A 21,250-nucleotide genomic window follows, 5' to 3' on the forward strand; every position below is an offset into this window, starting at 1 on the left:
AGCTGTGGTGGTATATGGATACAGATTCGAAGCGGTGGCGGATAAGCGGTGGTGGTAGATGGCAGGGGTGATGATGATGGTGCGGCGGCGGCGTGACAACTTATGACCAGAACTCGAAACTCTAAAAGACTAGACTCTAAGACCAGCAACTAGGAACGACGATGCAACCGCAAATTCAACAAAGCAAAACCCTAAAAAGATTATGCAAAGGCTCAGATTGGTTCGGATATGATGAACTAACCCTAATTTTTTTTGTGGCTTTTTCGTGGACTATAGGTATGAAGAACAGACTCGATCTAAACTACGAAAAACTGTAAAATCTCATACCACTTGATAGAGGCAAAGGTGTCCCGTCTTTCGATGAGATGGTGGATTTCGCTTTGGTGGAAGTCGACTTTGACGATCCGACTACGAACCTGCGAGGACGTCGCGCCTTAGCAATCGCTAAACCAACTCCGAGAGGTTATTGACCACGCCGGAGCACGATCAACCTGACCACGAGGGTCTGTTTCCTGCGAGCAAACAAAGAACAAGCAAGAAACTAAGATTGCAATCTGGATATTGCGAATATAAGATGAAAGCTTTATTGATCAAGGTGGGGTTCTGTGACGCCTTTGTCTGGTCGTTGAACACAAACGAAGTACGCGAAGTTGCAGCCATGGCGAACTTTTAATCTAAACAAAGCCCAAAGTCTAAACGATGCCCTAAGGGCTGTATATATGGAGGAAGAGGGGGGAATTTCGTGGCCCTTGGTGGAGGGGTCCGAAATCAACACTATCTCTTGTTTCCCCACACATACGGACTCTAAAAATAACCTATACTTATGTATTTCGAAATTACATGGGCCTAGCCCAATAATAAGGTGACGCAGCACCTAAAATAGCCTCGGGACGAAATTTATGAAGTGGCATCTTGTATATTTCGTCCAAGGCTTCATGCACCCATTATGGTGGCTTCAAAGTCCTGAAATCATCACTTGTAACTCCGTTCTTGTTCCCCTTGCGCATGCCATCATCTCCATGCTTGTTCTTGCTCCAATGTTCATCCTTCTCCAAGCTAGGCCCTTCATTTGTAAGCAAAACAAATGTATCCAATTTAGGCAGCATCATATTCTCATGAACATTAGAATCATTACCAAGAAACGAAAGTACCTGGTAATTTAGTTGGTGTGCACGAGCTCTAGTAATTGGTCCAGTATGTATAGCAGCAGGGGCTACGGGTGTAACAATTGTATTGATGTCCTCATCAGTACCCCAAACAAAAGGCACATCCTTCTTTGTACGCTCGTTGAGAGGTGCAGCAATGGTGCTGAAATCTCTCACAAAACGCCTATAGAAACCAGCTAGGCCAAGGAAACTCCTCACTTGTGTGACCGTTTTGGGCCGCGGCCAACTCCCAATAGCTTCAATCTTGGCTTTATCAACTTCAATTCACTGTGGAGTAACAACATAGCCAAGAAAAGATACTCGGTCGATGCAAAAGGTGCACTTTCCAAGGTTACCAAACAAACGTGCATCATGTAGAGCAATAAAAACAGCGCGTAAATGTTCCAAATGTTCCTCCAAAGATTTGCAATAAATCAATATGTCATCAACATAAAGTACCACAAATCGTCCAATGAAACCACGTAAAACTTTGTTCATTAACCTCATGAAAGTACTAGGTGCATTAGTTAACCCAAAAGGCATGACTAACCACTCATATAATCCAAACTTAGTTTTAAATGCTGTTTTTCATTCATCTCCCAATTTCATACAAATTGGATGGTATCCACTACGCAAATCAACTTTGCAGAATATTGTAGAGCCACTCAATTCATCAAGCATATCATCTAGCCTAGGAATAGGATGACGATAACAAATAGTAATATTATTAATGCCTCTACAATCAACGCACATACGCGACGTACCATCCTTTTTTGGCACTAAAATGATAGGAACAGCACAAGGACTAAGGGATTCACGTATATAACCTTTGTCGAGCAGTTCTTGTATTGACGGATAATCTCCTTCGTCTCCTCTGGATTGGTACGGTATGGTGCACGGTTAGGTAATGATGCACCAGGAATTAAGTCCATTTGTTGATCAATCCCTCGAATAGGTGGTAATCCCGGTGGCACGTCTTGTGGAAAGATGTTAGCGAACTCCTGCCAAATGTTAGTGACAGCACGAGGCAAAGATGAAGGCACGTCCTCAAATGAAAATAATGCCTCTTTGCACACAAAAGCATAGCAAACAGATTTGTTAAAATCTAAATCATCAGTATCAGATTTGGCGGCAAGTAAACATGCACTTTTCAATTTAATTTCAGAAGCAACACTAGATGGTTTATTATTAGGCTGCATTCGTTGCTCAAATTCTTTTGCCACAATCTAATTTTCACTTTTATTTTTCTCCTGTTTTGCTTTATTAGCTCTATTAATATCATCTTTCAAAATGGAATCAGGAGTCATTGGAACCAAAGCAATATTTTTATCCTTATGGACAAGAGTATACTCATTGTTTCTACCATGGTGTACAGAATTTTTATCAAATTGCCATGGTCTACCAAGTAATAAGTAACATGCTTGAATAGGTACCACATCACAATCAACATAATCAACATATGTAGAGATACTAAAATGCACACAAACAGTACGTGTTACCTTAACCTTGCCGCTATTGTTGAACCATTTGATGTAGTAAGGATGTGGATGTGGTCGTGTGGTGAGAGATAGCTTCTCCACCATCTCCATGCTAGCCAAGTTATTGGAGCTCCCTCCATCTATGATGACGCGAACATAACGTTCCGTCACAACTCCCTTTGTATGGAACAGATTATGACTCTGATTTTGCTCAGCTTGTGCAACTTGCACACTCAAAACACGTTGAGCAACTAAACATTTATACCTGTCAGCATCTTCAGCAGCCATGTATTGCGTCTCATGATCAGAATCCTCTCCACCGTGTTCTTCATGTGTAATAAGTGCCAAAGTCTCCTCATCATAGTCACTAGTGGACTCATACCCACCATCCTCAGTAGCAATCATCACATGCTGAGATTGGCATTCTCTTGCAAAATGTCCTCTTCCCTTACAACGACGACAAATAATATCACTTGTGTGCCCTGTTGATGCCATGGAAGAAGAATAGCTCTGCGCAGGTCCGCCAGGTGTGCTCTTGGCAAATAGTGGTGGTTGTGCCTGCTTTCTTGTATCACGGCTGGAGGTGGCACCTGATGGAGGTGCTGGTGGAGTGGAAGTAGAGGATGCACGTGGTGTCCATGATGAAGATCGACTTGCAGAAAAGTCAGTTCGCGCCAATGCCTGTCGATCCTGCACTTCACGTTCAGCTTTACAAGCAAGATGGAATAAACGAGCGATATTAATATACTCCTTATACTCTAGAATGGTCTGAATCTCTTTATTTAATCCACCCATAAAACGTGCAAGCATAGCTTCATTCTCCTCAACAATACCACATCTAATCATGCCAGTTTGTAATTCCTGATAATATTCTTCTACAGAATTTTTTCCTTGTCTTAAACGCTGCAATTTTTGAGGTAATTCATGTTGATAATATTGTGGAACCCAACGAGTACGCATAGCAGTTTTCAAAGCAGCCCAAGTAGCTGGAATAGGATATAATCTACAATGTTCAGACCACCAAACACATGCAAAGCTAGTGAAAGCACAAACAGCAGCAGGAACACGTCTCTCCTTAGGATATTGTAAACATGTAAATCGTTGTTCAGTTTCTAACTCCCAAGTAAGATATATATCAGGAACATATCTACCCTCAAATGGTGAAATATTCAATTTTAGTTTAGGAAGATGGTCATGTACCTTAGGTGGTGGGCAGCCCTACCGTTGCGATGATATGCATGAGGACGACCTGGTGGTGGTGGTGCTGGTGGTTGCACGTAGTTCTGATTTTGGTCAATCTCATCCTCGTAATGGTCCTCCACCTCTGCAGTAGCAGCAGGAGCGGCAAAAGCATCAACAGCGGTACCAGAATTTTGCCCAGGGTCAATGGGAACACGCTGTGCTCATCCCACTTGATTTGGAAAGCGACGTTGCTATTGTTGTTGTAGAGGTGCGTTAGGGGCAACCGATGGTGGTGATGGAAGACGCGCGAGGAATTCATTAAACATGTTATCAAGCTTTGTTTCGAACGTCTTCTCCATGCCATCTATCTTCTCCATGGCCCCTTCAAATCTGTTTAGCACATCTTGCACCTATCCACTCATCATTTGCTGAAATTTATCATGCAACTCCTTATTCGTCAGGTTCTCCCAGTCAGTCTCGTCGGCTTGTGATCCTGCCATGGTTAGCAGCAATAGAAACACACAAGAATATGATCCATAGACTGCTAACAAGAGGTGGTGGTGGATGTCACAAATCCGTCAAGCAAATCTCAAATTCTTACCAGTTCTTACCCAGCAGCAGGTGGTGTTCGGCAACCGTCATAGTCAAAACTCTCAAAGATTGGATAGAGCGATTACCAGGGAGAGTCAAACGCACGACGTAGATGTATGTGGAGCTGGGAAGGCATATAATATGGTAGCAAAAAGGGTCAGCAATAATCAATTCAGAGATGCAAAGTTGAATAAACGCTCATCGACGGTACTGTGCTGGTCCTAGGCTAGACCGTGCTAGAGACGCGAGCCCAGAACACTAACAAAATCATGGCGCTGCACGTAAACAAGGGAAAAGCACAATCTGGAACTTTTTTTCGCTCTTTTTTTTGCGCTCCTCTTTGTTTTTTGCGCTACTCTTTTTTTTGCGAAAAATCACTATAATGGCGAGTGTCTCAAAACTCTTCCCTCGCCAAACTGACAGGACGGACACGAAATTTTTTTTGACTATTTTTTCAGAAGCAGGGCAGCGACGATGAAAAAGTGCGACAAAAAATCATTATGATGGCACGTGGCTCAAAAGACTCAGAAAAGCCTAAAAATAGGATAGGGAAAAAATATTTTTGCCTGTGAAAATTTTGGCCTAAACACTGCCCGGGGGTCTCCAGACTTTTTTTTTCCGAAACCTACTCAGGCAAGGAAACACGAATCAGAAATTAGACGGACCTCGAAAACAAACCTAATATGAAAGGAACTCGAATTGGTAGTGGATATATGATGGTAGGATACGGCGGCGGTGGTGGTATATGGATACGGATTGGTGGTGGTATATTGAGACGGATTGGTGGTGGTATATGGATACGGTTCGATGGCGGATAAGCGATGCTGGTAGATGGCAGGAGCGATGATGATGGTGCGGCGGCGGCATGACAACTTATAACCAGAACTCGAAACTCTAAAAGACTAGACTCTAAGACCAGCAACTAGACACGACGATGCAACCGCAAATTCAACAAAGCAAAATACTGAAAAGACAATGCAAAGGCTCAGATTGGTTCGGATATGATGAACTAACCCTAAATTTTTTTGGCTTTTTGTCGTGGACTGTAGGTATGAAGAACAGACTCGATCTATACTACGAAAAACTGTAAAATCTCACCGAGCAACCTGGAAATCTGATACCACTTGATAGAGGCAAAGGTGTCCCGATGTTTCGATGAGATGGTGGCTATCGTTTCTGTGGGAGTCGACCTTGATGATCCGACTACGAACGTGTGTGACGTCGCAACTTAGCAATCGCTAAACCAACTTTCGAGGGGTTATTGACCACGCCGGAGCACGATCAACCTGACCACGAGGGTCTGTTTTCTGCGAGCAAACGAAGAACAAGCAAGAAATTGAGATTGCAATCTGGATATTGCGAATATAAGATGAAAGCTTTATTGATCAAGGTGGGGTTCTGTGACGTCTTGGTTTGGTCGTTGGACACAAACGAAGTACGCGAAGTTGCAGCTATGGCGAACTTTTAATCTAAACAAAACCCAAAGTCTAAACGATGCCCTAAGGGCTGTATATATTGAGGAAGAGGGGGGGGGATTTCGTGCCCCTTGGAGGGAGGGGTCCGAAACCAACCCTAACTCTTGTTTCCCCACACATACGAACTCTAAAAACATCCTATACTTAAGTATTTGGAATATACATGGGCCTGGCCCAATAATAAGGTGACGTAGCACCTAAAATAGCCTCTGGACAAAACTTATGAAGTGGCATCTTGTATATTTCGTCCAAGGCTTCATGCACTCCTTATGGTGGGTTTAAAGTCCTGAAATCATCACTTGTAACTCCGTTCTTGATTCCCTTGCGCATGCCATCATCTCCATGCTTGATCTTGCTCCAAGGTTCATCTTTCTTGTCCAAGCTAGGCCCTTCATTTGTAAGCAAAACAAATGTATCCAATTTAGGCAGCATCATATTCTCATGAACATTAGAATCATTACCAAGAAATGGAAGTACCTGATAATTCAATTGGCGTGCGCGAGCTCTAGTAATTGGTCCAGTATGTATAGCAGCAGGGGCTGTGGGTGTAACAATGGTATTGTTGTCCTCATCAGAACCCCACCTTGATCAATAAAGCTTTCATCTTATATTCGCAATATCTAGATTGCAATCTCAGTTTCTTGCTTGTTCTTCGTTTACTCACAGGAAACAGGCCCTTGTGGTCAGGTTGATCGTGCTCCGGCGTGGTCAATAACCCCTCGGAGTTGGTTTAGCGATTGCTAAGGCGCGACGTCCTCACACGTTCGTAGTCGGATCGTCAAAGTCGACTCCCTCTAAAACGATAGCCACCATCTCATCGAAAGACGAGACACCTTTGCCTCTATCAAGACAGGATCAGGGGCTACTGAGGGAGTCCTAGACTAAGGGGTCCTCTGGAGTCCGACCTATTATCGATGGGCCGGACTGATGGGCTGTGAAGATATGAAAGCCGAAGAATGTTCCTATGTCCGGATTGGACTCTCCTTGGCGTGGAAGGCAAGCTTGGTGACTGACTATGAAGATTCCTTCTTATGTAACTGACTCTATGTAAACCCTAGATCCCCCCCGTGTCTATATAAACCGGAGGGGTTAGTACGCAAAGGATATATCCATTACCATAGTCATATAGGCTAAGCTCCTAGGGTTTAGCCATCACGATCTCATGGTAGATCAACTCCTGTAACACTCATATTCATCAATATCAATCAAGCAGGACATAGGGTATTACCTCCATAGAGAGGGCCCGAACCTGGGTAAACATCGTGTCCCCTGTCTCCTGTTACCATCGATCCTAGATGCACAGTTCGCGACCCCCTACCCGAGATCCGCAGGTTTTGCCACCGACAATGGTCCAGCCAGTCCTCGTAGAGGTCGTCTACCAGGCAGTAACACAGGAGCTCGCGTGCCATTACAGTGCGGCTTGCGCGTCCGTGGGTGCGCGACGAGCATGGGACGATGAGCCGGCCAGAGTCAGCGACGGGGTGGCGGTGCGGCCGTCCCACCGCACAGAGGGATGCAGCGATGACGCTTGCTACTCATTTCCCACCGGGCTGGTGGTGGTGTTGGCGGCGGGTGATGGAGAACGACGGAGAGGCCCGTCGATAGGAGTTGTCTGAGCGACACGGATAGTGAGGATGGTCCAGCGCTCGGCGCGGGCTCAGCGTGCGTCCGCCATGGACAAGGTGGAGTAGCGGAGCGTGGATCGACGGAAGAAAAGCCTCAGCGTAGCCCTACCTGGCGCGCCAAATGTTGGATTACGGGTTCCGGCAAAACCCTTGAGGTTCGAACTCTAGGGTACGCACGCAGATCTCTCTCCCCCTAGCTCACACTCTCACCACGATCTCAAAGCCTAGCACACCAAACCCGCGGAACAAGGGACACAAGAGTTTATACTGGTTCAGGCCACCGTTGCAGTGTAATACCGTACTCTAGTGCGGTGTGGTGGATTGCCTTGTAGGCTGGGGATGAACAAGTACAAGGGAAGAACACCCTCCCGAGGAGAGCTGTTCTTGAGCTCGATGAGCTTGTGTGTGTGTGTCTGGTATGGTTCCTCCCAGATCAGATCATATCATCTCTCTCTCTCCCTCTCTGCCTCCTATGGTGGTGGCTAGTCCTATATATAGAGGCCCTGGTCCTCATCGCGAATATTAAGAGGGAAGGGATCCCACAACGACCAATTTGAAGGGGGGCAACTAGTACAAGTTATCCTAACAAAAGGTGGTCTTCGCCTGCCAAAGGCTCTGGTGGTGACACCGTTGTGGGCTCCGTGATGACATCTGTCATGCCGTCCTGCTTGTCTTGGTCTTGTTGCACCGACGTAGAAACCTTTGCCTGATGCCTCGAGACTCCTCGTCTGCACCTGCCCCTTTAGCACCAAAGATGCAACCAGTACTCTGCGCCCGTTGGCGCCCGCCTGGCCTTGGTCGTCATGGCTCACATCACGGAAACCTCATGAGGTGCCCCTTGCCTTGATCTCTCTGCTCCTCACGAGCCAGCCTAGTGATGCTGCCCTGAGGAGGTCTTGTGTCATCCGCCTCGCGAGGCTTGGCCCCTCGTGTGGGTCTTGAGTGTTTGCTGATGAAGATGGGATGTACCAGGCCGCTGGTGGAGCCACGCCCTGGGCCGCAGGCAGGCAAGTCTGGGTACCCCCGTTGCCAGGACGCCTACAAAACTCCCGCATCTTCAACTCGCTGTAACGCCCTCAATGCAGCTATATCTCCTACGTGTCAAAGCACGACTTAGAGGCATAACCGCATTGAAAGCAATGTCGCAAGTATGGTAATCTTCACAACAACCCATGTAAATAGATAAAAGGGGAAAAGGTACATAGTTGGCTTACACTCGCCACGTCACACAAGTACATGAATAACATTACAATCATCCAATACACTCATGGTCCGACTACGGTACCAAAATAAAAGATCAACCCCCACATGCGACAAAGTCCCCTATCGCCCCAACTAGGCGCCACTACTGATCATCTGGGAAAGACACATAGTAACAACGAGAGTCTTCATCGAACTCCCACTTGAGCTCAAGCGCATCATCTGGAACGGTATCATCGGTCCCTGCATCTGGTATTGGAAGTAAACTGTGAGTCACGGGGACTCAGCAATCTCGCACCGTCGCGATCAAGACTATTTAAGCTTATAGGTAAGGCAAGGTAATATGTGGAGCTGCAGCAAGCGACTAGCATATATGGTGGCTAACATGTTTGCAAAAGAGAGCGAGAAGAGAAGGCAAAAGCACGGTCGAACAAACTATGATCAAGAAGTGATCCTAGAACAACCTACGTCAAACATTACTCCAACACCGTGTTCACTTCCCGGACTCCGCCGAGAAGAGACCATCACGGTTACACACACAGTTGATTCAGTTTAATTAAGTTAAGTTTCAAGTTATCTACAACCAGACATTAACAAATTCCCATCTGCCCATAACCGCGGGCACGACTTTCGAAAGTTCAAATCCCTATAGGGGAGTCCCAACTTAGCCCATCACAAGCTCTCATGGTCAACGAAGGATATTCCTTCTCCCGAGACATTCCGATCAGGCTCGGCATCTCAGTTTTACAAGACATCCTTGACAATGGTAAAACAAGTCCAGCAACACCGCCCGAATGTGCCGACAAATCCCGATAGGAGCTGCACATATCTCGTTCTCAGGGCACACTCAGATGAGACATCCTACGAGTAAAACCAACCCTCAAGTTGCCCCGAGGTGGCCCAGCAATCTACTCGGTCGGACCAACACTCAGAGGAGCACTGGCCCAGGGGGGTTTAAATAAAGATGACCCTTGGGCTTCAAAAACCCAAGGGAAAAAGAGGCTAGGTGGCAAATGGTAAAACCAAGGTTGGGCATTGCTGGAGGAGTTTTATTCAAGGCGAACTGTCAAGGGGTTCCCATTATAACCCAACCGCGTAAGGAACGCAAAATCCGGGAACATAACACCGATATGACGGAAACTAGGGCGGCAAGAGTGGAACAAAACACTAGGAAAAAGGCCGAGCCTTCCACCCTTTACCAAGTATATAGATGCATTGGGATAAACAAGATAATATGGTGATATCCCAACAATAAACAATGTTCCAACAAGGAACGGTCTCCGATCTTCACCTGCAACTAGCAACGCTATAAGAGGGGCTGAGTAAAGCAGAATCATAGCCAATCAACGGTTTGCTAGGACATGCTGGGTTAGAGGTTTGACATGGCAATTTGGGAGGCATGATAAGCAAGTGGTAGGGATCGTAGCATAGGCATAGCAAAAGAGCGAGCATCTAGCAAACAAAGATAGAAGTGATTTCAAGGGTATGATCATCTTGCCTGCAAAGTTATCAGAGTTGACTTGATCCTCGTAAGCGAACTCAACGGGCTCCTTGTTCAGGAACTCGTCTCCCGGCTCTACCCAAACATGAACAACAAGCAAACGGAACACAATCAACCACGTGCAATGCTCAAACAACATGACGCAAACATGGTATGCTATGCGGGATGCGATATGTGATGCATATGCAAAATTTGACAAGGAATGATAGAACCTGGCCTCAACATGGAAATCCAAGAGTCCCAATGGAAAGGTGAGGTGATTTCGGTTGAAATCGATATAAAGATCACCGGAATCGGATGCACGGTTTGGAAATGGCAAGCAAAACAAATATGGCACCGGTCTGCGATAATCAGCAAGTAGCCATCTAAATGCATCAAGATAAGTATGCTGCATCACTCAAACATGACAACAAAATACATAGAAGGGATCCACTCATAAAGCTTGACAAAATATGAACACTGAGCTATAGCTAATTCATCCATTAACAGGTTCAAACGAGCATGGCAAAAATGCAAATGATAACAGGTTTCAGACATAGTGAAATTAACACAAATCTAGAATTTAACATCAGGAAGCACACTTTAGAGCACGAAAACTACATGCTACAGGGAGTTAACATGGCAAAGCAAGGCATGGCATGAAGCTACTCAAAGCACTTAACAAAAGTCCCTTAGTGACCTTGAGCCAAAAAGGATCAGAAAATACAATTGCAAGCTTGTGAACATGGCAAAAACATAAATGGATCTCAGACTTAGTGAAAAACTGGAGCATGCAAATCAGTTAGGCATGTTTACGAGCTCGATGCACTCACTACAGATCATGGCATGACAAACTAAGCATACAACCATCAAAAATACATGGCATAGAAGCTAGACATGGCAAGAACAACAACATAGCATGCACGGATCAATAGCAACATCCTCGGCAAAATCGCTAACAAGTCAACAATCTGCCAGGATTCGCGATATAGCAAAAGGAGAGCTCGATTGACTCAAGTTAGGTTGCTCCATAAATGCAAACAAAGAGATGGATGGATAGAGAACCACAATGTTAACGTATCATCCTTACTGATCATCCTCAAAAGAGTCACGGATCACTAGGAAACAACATGAACATATGACATAACGACAAAATCAGGACAAGGACTTTGTGAAATTCTAAGTCCCTGAAATCAGCATTACCGATTACGCTAATTTGCAAGCTTGTGCTAGTCACCACAAATATCACAAAAATACATGGCAAGCACCTCTGTAAATATGGCATGGCATATAACAAAACACATGTAGAGCTCAGGAGCATATCATGCACACATTAATCATGGCAAAAATGACAAAAAGCTATTTGATTAAACAGATCTGCCAAATTTATCACATAGCCCTCTTCCAACAGCATTTCGGGCATCAAGATGAGCTCAAATGAAAATGACGCAATGGGATGAAATGATGTGCTCGTTGAGGCGAACATTTTGATATGCTACACACACGAATCGGAGCTACGGATGTAGAGTTATAGCATGCCAAAGTTTGCATAAAATTAGGGTTTGTAGGGAAGAAGTCAACCGTGAAGATTTGGATCTGGATCTACTGTATCGGTTACTGTAGCAGGAGGTCGCCGGAAAATAGCTCGACGTCGCCGGAGATCGAGGGAGAGAGCGGGCCGGCTGGAGGAGAGGTCGCCCAGGGCCGGCGACGAGGTGGCCGGTGGCGGTGGCGCGGCAGCCCGCGGCGGCGAGGTGGCGGTGGAGGAGAGCAGCCCGGTGGCGGCGCGGCGTGGGAGGCGGCGTTGCTCGCCGGCATGGGGCGGAGACCGGCCGGTGCGGACGGGCGGCGGAGCGCCAGCGTCCTAGGCGGCGCGCAAGGCCGGGGACGAAGGCGGCGGGGTCGCGGACGGGCCGGGAGGGCCCCGCCTGGGTCCCGGCGGGCCGGCTCGCGGCAGCGTGGGGGAAGTGGGCGTGGTCAGCGGCGAATCGGGCGATGACACGTGGTGGCGGACGGCGGGAACGGACACATCCGAACGGCGGGTTTTCGTCCGGCGGCACGAGGAGAGGGAGAGGTTAGGGTTTGCCCGAGATTTTTGGAAGGGGGTCTATATATAGGCATAGAGGGAGCTAGGAAGCTCCAAATGGAGTGTGGTTTTCGGCCACGCGATCGTGATCGAACGCTCTAGCCGATGGGAGAGGTTTTGGTGGGTTTTGGGCCAAATTTGAAGGGTGTTGGGCTGCAACACTCACGAGGCCTTCTCGGTCCCTCGGTTAACCGTTGGAGTATCGAACGAAGTCCAAATGGCACGAAACTTGACAGGCGGTCTACCGGTAGTAAACCGAGGCCGCATGACAAGTCTCGGTCTAATCTGGAAATGTTTAACCCCCACACATGAAAATAGGTAGAAAGGGGCACCGGAGGAGATAGGAGCACCCAAATGCAAAATGGGCAACGGGGAAAATGCTCGGATGCTTGAGACGAAGATGTATGCAAATGCCTTGCACATGATGACATGATATGAGATGCATGACAAAGATAACAACACATGAAGACAAAACCCCGAACCCGAGGAAAATAAAATAATTTAGGCCGGAAACGGCAAGAGTTGGAGTACAGATAAGGTAAATTACATCCGGGGTGTTACAACACTCCACCACTATGAAAGGATCTCGTCCCGAGATCTAGGACTGGAAAAACGCCGGGTACTCAGAACGGAGGTGATCCTCGCGTTCCCAATTGGCTTCACGGTCGGAATGGTGTGACCACTTGACTTTCAGGAATTTGATTGACTTATTACGAGTCTTGCGTTCAGTCTCTTCAAGAATAGCAACTGGGTGCTCACGATAAGAGAGGTCTTCTTGGATATCAATGTTTTCGAAGTTGACGGTGTGGTCAGGGGTCTTGAAGCACTTGCGGAGCTGAGAGACATGGAACACGTCATGCACATTTGCAAAGTTGGAGGGAAGCTCGAGTTGATAGGCGAGATCGCATCTCTTGCTGGCAATCTTGAAAGGACCCACGTATCTAGGGGCAAGCTTCCCTTTGATACCGAAGCAACGAGTACCTTTCATTGGAGAGACGCGGAGGTAAACATGGTCTCCGATCTCGAAAGAAAAATCACGATGCTTACTATCATAGTAGCTCTTCTAACGCGATTGCGCTGCTTTGAGGTTATCACGAATGACTTTGCACATCTCCTCTGCCTCTGTGATCAAGTCATTTCCAAGAAGTTGACGTTCACCGGTCTCTGACCAGTTAAGAGGAGTACGACACTTCCTGCCATAGAGAATTTCAAATGGGGCCTTGCCCGAACTTGCTTGAAAGCTATTGTTGTAGGAGAACTCGGCATATGGAAGACAATCTTCCCACTTCATACTGAAAGAGATAACGCAAGCCCTGAGCATATCTTCAAGGATCTGATTGACACGCTCGACTTGGCCGCTACTTTGAGGATGAAAAGCTGTGCTGAAATGGATGTTGGTGCCCATGGCCTTCTAAAAAGAATCCCAAAACTTGGAGGTAAAGATGCTGCCACGGTCTGAAGATATCAGCTGCGGAATACCATGCAGAGAGACAATCCGAGAGGTATACAGCTCCGCCAATTGAGCTGAAGTGATAGACTCTTTGATAAGCAGGAAATGAGCCACTTTAGTGAATTTGTCCATGACAACAAATATAGCATCATTGCCACGCTTGGACTTTGGAAATCCCGTCACGAAGTCCATCTCAATGTGGTCAAACTTCCATTCTGGAATGGCAAGAGGTTGAAGGAGACCAGCTGGTCGTTGGTGTTCTGCCTTCACTCTTCTGCAGACATCACATTCATTCACGAACTGAGCAATCTCACGCTTCATTCGAGTCCACCAATACACCTGTTTGAGGTCCTGGTACATCTTCGTGCTCCCAGGGTGGATAGAGAGGAGAGAATTTTGAGCCTCGTTCATAATGACTTTACGAAGGTCACCTTTAGGCACAACAATGCGATCCTCGAAGAAGAGAGTATCCTTGTCATCAAGGCGATAGCACTTGTACTTGGGTTGACTCTTGGCAATCCCAATCTTCACCTTCTTCACCATAGCATCAAGAAGTTGAGCCTCACGAATCTGATCTTCCAAAGTAGGAGAGACTTGAAGGTTGGCGAGGAAACCTTGAGGAACAACTTGCAGATTGAGTTTGCGGAAAGCTTCACAAAGCTCGGGTTGGTAAGGCTTGAGAATCAAACTGTTGCAGTAAGCCTTCCTGCTCAATGCGTCAGCAATTACATTGGCCTTGCTTGGAGTATATTCGATGCTCGGATTATACTCTTGAATCATTTCGACCCAACGAGTCTGCCTGAGGTTGAGATTAGGCTGAGTGAAGATGTACTTGAGACTCTTGTGGTCAGTGAAGATGTCCACTTTTCTTCCCAAAAGAGATGTCTCCAAGTCAAAAGAGCATGCACAACTGCCGCTAACTCGAGGTCATGACTGGGGTAGTTCTTCTCATTGGGCTTCAACTGGCGAGAGGTATAAGCCACAACTTTCTTCTTTTGCATCAATACTGCACCAAGACCTTGAAGAGAGGCATCGCAGAAGACCTCGAACGGTTTGGATTCATCAGGAGGAGTCAGAACTGGAGCAGTGACTAATTTCTCTTTCAGGGTGTTGAAAGCGATGTCACATTCCGGAGACCAAACGTACTTGATGTGCTTCTGGAGAAGGTTTGAAAGAGGCTTCGCGGTCTTTGAGAAGTTCTCAACGAACCTTCGACAATATCTTGCGAGACCAAGGAAGCTGCGGAGTTGCTTCACGTTCTGAGGTGGTTCCCAATTCACAATTGCAGACACCTTCTCAGGATTCACTGCTATGCCCTTGGCAGAGATGATATGTCCAAGATAGAGAACCTCATCGAGCCAAAACTCGCACTTTGAGATTTGGCGTAGAACTGATGTTCTCTGAGCTTATCGAGCACCAAACGCAAGTGCTTGGCATGATCTTCCTTGTTCTTGGAAAAGACCAAAATGTCATCGAGGTAGACCAAGACGAAGTCATTTGTGTAGGCGTTGAAGATGAAGTTCATCATGCGAGAGAAAGTCGGCGGAGCGTTGGCGAGGCCAAAAGACATGACAGTGTATTCATATGAACCATAGCTTGTTCTGAAAGTCGTCTTGGGGATATCTTGCTCACGAATTCAAATCTGGTGATAGCCCATACGGAGATCAAGCTTGGAGAATACTTGAGCACCTTTGAGTTGTTCAAACAGCTCGTTGATGTTGGGAAGTGGGTACTTGTTCTTTATAGTCTTCTTGTTCAATGGACGGTAGTCAACACAGAGTCGGTCCGTTCCATCCTTCTTCTTCACAAAAAGAACTCCACAACCCCACGGAGAAGAACTAGGTCGGATGAGACCCATTCATTCTTGAATATCGAGTTGCTTCTTCAGCTCCTTCAACTCTTCAGGTCCAAGCTTGTAAGGACGTTTGCAAACAGGTTCCATGCCAGGCTCAAGATCGATAACGAATTCAACTGGCCGGTGCGGAGGCATTCCTAGAAGCTCTTCTGGAAAGACGTCTTGATATTCGCAAATGACTGGAATTTGAGAGATGGCATCCAGTTCACCTTTCTCATTGAGAGGAAACAGACGGATGGTATCATCACGAGCGGCAAAGACAATTACATCCTCAGATGAATGAGTCAATTGAATCTACCTGGCAGCACAATCAAGATGATCCTTGTTCTTAGAAAGCCAATCCATTCCGAGAATAAGATCGATATCCGAGTTACCAAGGACCATTGGAGAGGACAGAAACTTGTAGTCGCCCAACGTGATAGAGACATCGGGAGCAACCAAACTAGAAGTCAAAAGCTTGCCGGGAGAAACAACTTGCATGACTTTGGGCATAACCTCAGTATCAACATTGTGCTTCGATGCAAATGGGAATGACAAGAAAGAATGCGATGCACCAGTGTCAAAACATACTTTTGCAGGAACATTGTTAACAGGAAGGTTACCCATGATGACATCTGATGAGTCCTCTGCCTGAGCTGTATTCATCAAGTTGACCTTGGCGTGCTTGGGGTTATGCTTGACCATAGCTGTACGTGCCGATCTCACAGGAGGAGGAGGAGGGAGACGCCTCTGATTGAAGCATTTGTTGGCACAGTGACCCTTCTGTTGGCACTTGTTGCACGTGACCTCTGAAAGCGGACAGTGATATGAAGCACTTGATCTTGGAGCTTGAGACGAAGTCTTGTTCTGAAAGCCAGGGTTGGGTGGGTGGGAAGATCCACTGCCACCTTTGCTCTTCTGCTGATAAGGCTGACGGAACGGAGGAGGAGGAAGCCAATACTTCTGCTGCTTAGCCACTTGAGTTGAGGAAGAAGGAGTTGCATCTTTGACTCGCTTCTTGGAAGCATCGCACTTCAGTTGAGCAGTCTCTTGCTTCATTGCCATGTTGTAAAACTCATCGTACCTCTTGGGCTCAAAGAGAACGAGAGCTAGGTGGATTTCTTCCCTGAGACCACCCCTGAACTGGTATATCATGCTCTTCACGTCAGGGACGTCTTGCTTAGCAAAACGGGCGAGCTTCTGAAACATCTTGTTGTACTAGTAAACAGACATAGAGCCTTGCTTCAGGTTGCGGAATTCCTCACGCTTGCTTTCAACCACGCTCTGAGGAATATGATGAGCTTTGATGTCTTGACGGAATTCATCCCAGGTAATCACACGGCCTCCTCTGGAATCTTTGTACTGCTGAAACCATTCTGCAGCTTGGTCTTTGAGTTGGAAGGAAGCAAACTTGACAAAGTCCTCAGGCTTGACGTTACTGCACTCGAAATGCTTGCATATGTCCACGAGCCAATCATTAGCGTCTGTTGCCTCAACACAATTGCTGAAGGTCTTTGGCTGGTTAGCAAGGAACTGGTTGAGTGTAGCAAACTGATTCTGATTGTTGCCATGACCCTAGTTCCCTTGGTTGCGCTCTTGAAGAAGTTGCATGATCAGCTGTGTGTTTGCATTGGTAGCGGCCATCACAGCTTGCCATCCCTCTAGAGGTGGAGGTGGTGGTGGCGGATCAGGATTCGGAGTCGTGCGCGTTGGAGGAGCCATCCTGAAGAGGTTGACATCTGTTAGCACATTGACAGACAAATGTTGAAGCTGAATCAAATGGGTCGAAATTGCAACATATAGTCTTCACATGCGAACAAAATGAGCGAATGCATTCTAGTTGAAATGGTCACATATCCATAAATTGAGAAGCCACTAGAATTGAGGTAGAAGAAAAACAACAAGGTACGGAACAAGAACAAATACTTGGTGAGGATTACCCAATCCCAAACCAAATATCCGCGGAAGAAGAACTAGAGCTACAAGAATTCCCACCTATGAAACTCCCGAACCTTTCCGGTTACGCAATCAGGTGTTGGGGATACATGGGAAGCATAATATCTCACCCAAATCTAGCAAATCCTACATCCAGCTGTATCCATCCTTCAACACATAACCGAGAAAAACTTCGGAAATCATCTACCTCAACCTTCGAAAAGCATCCGTTATACAAGTTATGGCAATACTCCCGAACTCCCGCCCCAGTACTGGGTGGCGTCGAGGTTATCTCACCAACAATTGCATAAAAGAGATTTTCGATGTCGGTGAAACTCAGGTATTCCAGAATCTCAACGATAAAATTGTGACGACAACACCTCGGAGCTCAACTCCACGGGACACTGCCACAACCCCTAAATGACAGGAGGCACCAAGAACAATGTTCTCATCACAAATCGATCGGAATGATTCCAAGATACCCGCGTGATCCTAAATTTTTTTAGTGAAATTTCAGAAGAGAAGAGTCAAAACTCTACGTCAGGATGCCTTACTAGAGTGATGAAGCGACTGGGGAGTAAAAAGAATTCCTAACTCTCCGATATATAATTCCTAAATGACTCAAAACATTTTTCTAGACTCAACAACGCCAACGATTCGATCAAGCAGGGGGCTCCTAAGGTCGGGGAAGCCTCTGATTACCAACTTGTAACGCCCTAGATGCGGCTATATCTCCTACGTGTCGAAGCACAACTTAGAGGCATAACCGCATTAAAAGCAATGTCGCAAGTAAGGTAATCTTCACAACAACCCATGTAAATAGATAAAAGGGGAAAAGGTACATAGTTGGCTTACACTCGCCACGTCACACAAATACATGAATAACATTACAATCATCGAATACACTCATGGTCCGACTACGGTACCAAAATAAAAGATCAACCCCCACATGCGACAAAGTCCCCGATCGCCCCAACTAGGCACCACTACTGATCATCTGGGAAAGACACATAGTAACGACGAGAGTCTTCATCGAACTCCCACTTGAGCTCAAGCGCATCATCTGGAATGGTATCATCGGTCCCTGCATCTGGTTTTGGAAGTAAACTATGAGTCACGGGGACTCAGCAATCTCGCACCCTCGCCATCAAGACTATTTAAGCTTATTGGTAAGGCAAGGTAATATGTGGAGCTGCAGCAAGCGACTAGCATATATGGTGGCTAACCTGTTCGCAAAAGAGAGCGAGAAGAGAAGGCAAAAGCACGGTCGAACAAACTATGATCAAGAAGTGATCCTAGAACAACCTACTTCAAACTTTACTCCAACACCGTGTTCACATCCCGGACTCCGCCGAGAAGAGACCATCACGGTTACACACGCGGTTGATTCATTTTAATTAAGTTAAGTTTCAAGTTATCTACAACCGGACATTAACAAATTCCCATCTGCCCATAACCGCGGCCACGGCTTTCGAAAGTTCAAATCCATGCAGGGGAGTCCCAACTTAGCCCATCACAAGCTCTCACGGTTAACGAGGGATATTCCTTCTCCTGAGAAATTTCGATCAGACTCGGCATCTCAGTTTTACAAGACATCCTCGACAATGGTAAAACAAGTCCAACAACACCACCCGAATGTGCCGACAAATCCCGATAGGAGCTGCACATATCTCGTTCTCAGGGCTCACTCAGATGAGACATCCTACAAGTAAAACCAACCCTCAAGTTGCCCCGAGGTGGCCCCGCAGTCTACTCGGTCAGACCAACACTCAGACGAGCACTGGCCCAGGGGGGTTTAAATAAAGATGACCCTTGGGCTCCGGAAACCCAAGGGAAAAAGAGGCTAGGTAGCAAATGGTAAAACCAAGGTTGGGCATTGCTGGAGGAGTTTTATTCAAGGTGAACTGTCAAGGGGTTCCCATTATAACCCAACCGCGTAAGGAACGCAAAATCCAGGAACATAACACTAACATGACGGAAACTAGGGCGGCAAGAGTGGAACAGAACACTAGGCAAAAGGACGAGCCTTCCACCCTTTACCAAGTATATAGATGCATTAAGATAAACAAGATAATATGGTGATATCCCAACAATAAACAATGTTCCAACAAGGAACGGTCTCCGATCTTCACCTGCAACTAGCAACGCTATAACAGGGGCTGAGCAAAGCGGAATCATAGCCAATCAACGGTTTGCTAGGACATGGTGGGTTAGAGGTTTGACATGGAAATTTAGGAGGCATGATAAGCAAGTGTTAGGCATCATAGCATAGGCATAGCAAAAGAGCGAGCATCTAGCAAGCAAAGATAGAAGTGATTTCGAGGGTATGATCATCTTGCCTGCAAAGTTGTCAGAGTTGACTTGATCCTCGTAAGCGAACTCAATGGGCTCCTCATTCGCGAACTCGTCTCCCGGCTCTACCCAAACAAGAACAACAAGCAAACGGAACACAATCAACCACGTGCGATGCTCAAACAACATGATGCAAACATGGTATGCTATGCGGGATGCGATATGTGATGCATATGCAAGATTTGACAAGGAATGATTGAACATGGCCTCAACATGGAAATCCAAGAGTGCCACTCGAAAGGTGAGGTGATTTCGGTTGAAATCGATATAAAGATCACCGGAATCGGATGCACGGTTTGGAAATGGCAAGCAAAACAAATATGGCACCGGTCTGCGATAATCAGCAAGTAGCCATCTAAATGCACCAAGATGAGTATGCTACATCACTCAAACATGACAAAAAACATACATGGAAGGGATCCACTCATAAAGCTTGACAAAAGATGAACACTGAGCTACGGCTAATTCATCCATTAACAGGTTCAAACAAGCATGGAAAAAATGCAAATGATAACAGGTTTCAGACCTAGTGAAATTAACACAAGTCTGGAATTTAACATCAGGAAGCACAGTTTAGAGCACGAAAACTACATGCTACAGGCAGTTAACATGGCAAAGCAAGGCATGGCATGAAGCTACTCAAAGCACTTAACAAAAGTCCCTTAGTGACCTTGAGCCAAAAGGGATCAGAAAATACAATTGCAAGCTTGTGAACATGGCAAAAAAAAAACAGATCTCAGACTTAGTGAAAAACTGGAGCATGCAAATCAGTTAACGAGTAGGCATGTCTACGAGCTCGATGCACTCACTATAGAGCATGGCATGACAAACTAAGCATACACCCATCAAGAATACATGGCATAGAAGCTAGACATGGCAAGAACAATCTGCCAGGATTCACGATATAGCAAAAGTAGAGCTCGATTAACTCAAGTTAGGTTGCTCCATAAATGCAAAAAAAAGACATGTATGGATAGAGAACCACAATGTTAACAAATCATCCTTACTGATCATCCTCAAAAGAGTCACGGATCACTAGGAAACAACATGAACATATGGCATAACGACAAAATCAGGACAAGGACTTTGTGAAATTCTAAGTCCCTGAAATCAGCCTTACCGATTACGCTACTTTGCAAGCTTGTGCTAATAACCATAAATATCACAAAAATACATGGCAAGCACCTCTGTAAAGATAGCATGGCATATAACAAAACACATGTAGAGCTCAGGAGCATATCATACACACATTAATCATGGAAAAAATGACAAAAAGCTATTTGATGAAACAGATCTGCCAAATTTATCACATAGCCCTCTTCCAACAGCATTTCGGGCATCAAGATGAGCTCAAATGGAAATGACGCAATGAGTTGAAATGATGTACTCATTGAGACGAACATTTTGATGTGCTACA

Source organism: Triticum aestivum, chromosome 1A (assembly GCF_018294505.1).
Source record: "Triticum aestivum cultivar Chinese Spring chromosome 1A, IWGSC CS RefSeq v2.1, whole genome shotgun sequence".
NCBI classification, from domain to species: Eukaryota; Viridiplantae; Streptophyta; class Magnoliopsida; order Poales; family Poaceae; genus Triticum; species Triticum aestivum.